The 5,079-nt window shown below is 43.9% G+C and overlaps 1 long non-coding RNA gene across 1 annotated transcript in view; it reads left to right on the forward strand.

The window, feature by feature from the left end:
* The window catches only part of LOC119267893, a 3,244-nt gene extending 1,518 nt beyond the window's left edge, over nt 1-1,726 (forward strand). Inside the window, exons 3-5 of the long non-coding RNA XR_005132738.1 lie at nt 667-782; nt 1,254-1,311; nt 1,419-1,726. This is a non-coding gene — a long non-coding RNA (uncharacterized LOC119267893). The remainder of the gene's footprint in view (nt 1-666; nt 783-1,253; nt 1,312-1,418) is intronic.
* The last annotated feature ends 3,353 nt before the right edge of the window (nt 1,727-5,079 follow it).

Raw genomic sequence — 5,079 nt, forward strand, 5'->3', positions numbered from 1 at the left:
TATATATATATATATATATATATATATATATATATATATATATATATATATATACTAGCAAGCAAATTATTTACATCAAAACTGAGATGTATCTATTTATGATGAAGGCATTTTTTCTTTATATTCAGCAGTACCTCTTGCTGCTATAAAGAAAGTAGGAACATGGTTGATAAATAATCAGATTGTTCTGCCCATTTTTCATTTCACAATCCATTACAACTACTATGTCCTTGCAATCATACCATTACACATAAGCTACCCAGATTTGGAACCCAACCAAAGAACAATCAAGTTTGATTCGTGCTGTTATTGGGCCTTGCTGCGACGCTGATACTTTTGGGCAAAGTTGTGCAGAATCTACTCATGCTTATAAAACAAGTTTGTTAACATATTAAATAGTCCCACCTTGCTTCTTACATCTAATTCTATCAAGTTAAAAAAACTAATTCTATCAATTTATATATGCCTGTAAGTATGAGAACTAACAAGCAGCCTGAGAATAGTATTGTATTTAGTTTTCTGGAAGGATGCAAAAGTAATATTGGGTTTCCTGTGTATACTGATTGCTAAAGGATGCAATAGTATTTGTATGCTGGGGAAGTGTCATTCCCTCTGTTTACTGATGGGCCTCACCCTCTTAAGAGATCTAACCCTTGTCACTGTCAGGAAAAAAGCAAAGAGTATTATGACGCCATAAAGTTTGAATTCAGATAAGTATATGCTGAAGAACACCAGAATTAGTCTTCATGAACCAGCGTCGCCTTGTTGATGATGCTTCACATGTAAGTTTTCTGGTCCTTTGACAAGGTCTTATAATTATTCAGAGGTGATGTCAAATGTTGCGTACCATTTTTTATTTTAATTTTCTTGAATTGTTAAGTTGAGAACTGATGCTTGCATTTCCATGTGGGAAAAAGAGAGGAGAAAGTGATGGATTTGAATTTTTGCGGAACATTATTACTGTCTAGAAAATTCATGGCAACAGGGCCAATGGTTGAACATATAAATCTTTTTGAAGTATATTCTTTTGTAACTCTCAGCCTCAGTACTACCTTGTTTATTTATACTTAGAGGACCAGAGGGCAAAATCCAAAGCAAAGCCCTAGACATGTCTGGGCATCCGACGCATGGCTGTGATTTGAGCAATTTTAGGCCATTAAGCATCATCTTCATGCAGCTCCTGCCCAAAAGGAGCAACTGCATTTTGTCTATAATGCATCTTTGACTAAAATTCCCGTTTCTATTTTGTGCAGAGCGCTCACAAATTAAACAACCTATGAAATTGCCAGAAGGGACCAGATATCCTTCTTGGTATGTGGTTTTAGAAGCGACTTATGTTTAGCTTGCTGTGAATTTTATGATTTATCACTGCTATACTGTTAACTACTTAACTTGATATTGAAACATTGGAGCCGTAGTATGTGCAGAGGAATTTCGGACAGGCTTCGTCAATTCAGTAAAGGCTTATGTAGAAACATCTATGACTTCACTGGAGAGTGGATTTGCATTCGAGGAGCAGCTTGAGCAGCTTTGCGCACATGCCTAGACCTACTTTCATGTCGGTGCTGTTGACATGTGTTGTTCTATGTCAGTCTTTACCTCTAGCGTGTGATATAATCCATTTTCAAACTTTTTCTAATAGATGTTCATTGAACTTATTGTCATATAAAAGCGCATGTACATTCTCAGCAAAAACAAGAAAGTGTGTGTGCCCGACCTTCTCCCAGTCCGACCTTGACCAGGAAGCACGTCAAACAAAAACGCCAATCTTTAGACCAGCATTAAGCCCCTAGAAATAGTCTATCACGTGTATCTTTGCATATCACTGAGATGGAGCCAGAAGATAGTTTTTTATCAGTTTATATCATTGTTGTGTAGAGATAGAAATATTCAGATTAGCAAACATTTAGCTTAAGGTGGGACTGGTACCCAATTACTCTTGGTCTCACTATTTGATATTTTTGCTGGACACTTTACATCTCTTTTGATTACTAAGTTTTTTATTTCTATTGTTTTTGCTTCCTGTTCTGATGTCAGCTGAAACAAGAACACAAGGCACATCATTTTGCTTCTAACCTCACGCAATTAACGGAGTTTCTTTCTTTCTTTAAGCATCACCAGATTTTATCTCTTTGTTTCAAGAATATGGTCCTTGGTACTTTTGATTATGTTAAATATTGTTTTGCTACTTGCAAAGTTGTTTAAGTGGTGAATTGTTTTTCAGGTTTCTAAGCATTTTTCTTATGTACCCGTTGCAACGCACGGGCATTTGTGCTATAATAATAATAAAGCACGGGGTGAGTCTGTCGGGTTCACCGTCGCGTTCTTTTTGCAGAAAGCCCCCTATGGTCTTAAGTAATTAACCTGCAATCCAGTAAAAAAGTGGAAAAAACGCTTTGTAATTCTGCTCCACCCGTGGACACATTTGAAAAAAAGACCCCGAGTCGAGCGCCCGTGCCTCACACCCTGACCTGGATCCGCCGCCTCCGCACCGTCGGCCCGGATCCTCCGCCGCACTGTCCTCCCCCCACCCTGGCCTGCCTCCCCTCCTCCGTGCCCACCTTCACGCGCCGACCGAGTCCTCCGCGCGCGGTTTGCTGACGGTGAGGCCTAGGCCGTCGCGCTCCGGGCCCGCACGGGCCGGCTCGAGCATGCGCCGCCAACCACAAAGGGCTGCTCAACAGGCTCCTCGCTGCCACGGCAACGCCCGAGAGGAGGAGGACACGCGGGAGGTGGGGTAGCGTCAGAATCAGCGGCCATCGGATCCAGCCAGTGTAACAGCGACACGGACACGGAGGCTCTCGCCAGGCCGCCACGCTCTATGCCCCGCCCTTGCTCGTCGATTATCAAGTTGAATCCACACCATTCCCACATATAAATTCCCTCGATCTGGCCAGGGCATGCTGGGGACCTCGATCTCAGTGCAGGCGGGGGGCGGCCGGGGGTCAGGACGGCGTGCTTGGGATCTCAATCTCGGTGCAGGAGGGGGCTCATGCCTACCTCGATTCCTTGCCACCTGACGGCAAGGCTGCTCCTCCGTGAAGAAGCTAAGCTTCTCCGATCGCTAACCCAACTCCTCTTTGCAACCCGGGTGCTCCTCCACTACCCCAACATGTGCTCCTGCGCCACCTATTCTATCTACAATGGATCTACGGCTACTGGTCATCAGCCTGGGCAGGTTGCTTACTCTCTCACGGACGCATCGCCCCGCCGCGAATGCATGCTGACTATCTGCGATTTTCCCGTCGAGTTGTTGCCACTTCCACCCGATGTTCAGAGCTGCAAAATTGTTCTGTTTAAGCAAAGCTGAGCTGCAAAATCACTGCGCCTACATGGATCCATCACTTCTGAGTCGGGGTTCTCTGTCCCCGTCCTTGTGGCTCCAGAATTCGGCAGCCTTCTGTTCAGTCGGTATGTTCAATCGATCGAGACATGACATGTTCTGGTGACACCACAATCACCTAAGTTGGGCATCGATACATAGTGCTAATGCTTCCATCTTGAGCCAAACTATGTACTTTTTCTTTGAGATGACCTAAAGTTCTTACTGATTTAACCAATCTATTGTCAAATGGGACTTATGAGCACACTGGAAATCTCGACAAGTTCGGCATGAGGTCAGTTCCATTGATGTGTGCAGTTACACATTAATCTGATGACTTTCTATAGCTTTTGAGGGGTGTCCAAAAATTCTTCCTGGAGAGCGTGCAACAATTCTGACAAAGCTGGTGACTGTATTTGGCATGGGAAGTATCACATCAGTCACCGAGTTGAACTCCAAGTTGGAACTGTGGCTGTTGATATCTACCATTTGTAATGTAAAGTTTTGTTGTTGGCTCTAATACAAAAGCGGGCCTGGATTGCAAACCGCTAAAAATGGTTCCCCTTGTGTGTATTAGGCTATTAATTAGTGATTCTGATTTAGTATAAATAAACATATAATTTAATTGGTCACTTTTTAATTCTTGTGCTAGATTAAACAAAAAGTTGAAGCTTGACAGTTTGTGTCACTTTTTAGGATGACGACTGCGGACGTCTGGTACGCTGCAACCTGAGCCAACTAGGCAACTATATACGTGAAGGAAGGGGTCATCGCCGGACAATAGTAGCCACGTTGGCTACCCACACCGATTGTAGCCATGTCGGAGGTGCCGGTCGGTAGTTGCCATGGGAGTTAAGGGCATCAGGTGTGACCGTGAAGGCACTAGCCGTCCTGGGAGATACAGGCAACAACAGAGTCAAATAACAAAGTTTAACCCGTAGCAACGCACGGGCATTTGTGCTAGTAACACATAATAGGTGACTATAGACTTGCAAGATAGGATCAAGAACACTAATATATTGATGAAAATATAATATGTTCAGATCTGAAATCATGGCACTCGAGCCCTAGTGACAAGCATTAAGCATAGCAAAGTCATAGCAACATCAATCTCAGAACATAGTGGATACTAGGGATCAAACACTAACAAAACTAACTCGATTAGATGATAGATCTCATCCAACCCATCACCGTCCAGCAAGCCTACGATGGAATTACTCACGCACGGCGGTGAGCATCATGAAATTGGTGATGGAGGATGGTTGATGATGATGATGGCGATGAATTCCCCTCTTCGGAGCCCCGAATGGACACCAGATCAGCCCTCCCGAGAGGTTTTAGGGCTTGGCGGCGGCTCCGTATCGTAAAACGCGATGAATTCTTCTCTCTGATTTTTTTCTCCCCGAAACACAATATATAGAGTTAGAGTTGGAGTCAGAGAGGCACCAGGGGGCCCACGAGGTAGGGGCGCGCCCCCACCCTCGTGGAGAGGTGGTGGGCCCCCTGGCCTTCATCTTTTGCAGGTATTTTTTATATTTTCCAAAAAGTTGCCCCGTGAAGTTTCAGGTCATTCCGAGAACGTTTGTTTCTGCACATAAATAACGCCATGGTAATTCTGCTGAAAACAACGTCAGTCCGGGTTAGTTCCATTCAAATCATGCAAGTTAGAGTCCAAAACAAGGGCAAAAGTGTTTGGAAAAGTAGATACGTTGGAGACGTATCAACTCCCCCAAGCTTAAACCTTTGCTTGTCCTCAA

Source organism: Triticum dicoccoides, chromosome 3A (assembly GCF_002162155.2).
Source record: "Triticum dicoccoides isolate Atlit2015 ecotype Zavitan chromosome 3A, WEW_v2.0, whole genome shotgun sequence".
In the NCBI taxonomy this organism is placed as follows: domain Eukaryota; kingdom Viridiplantae; phylum Streptophyta; class Magnoliopsida; order Poales; family Poaceae; genus Triticum; species Triticum dicoccoides.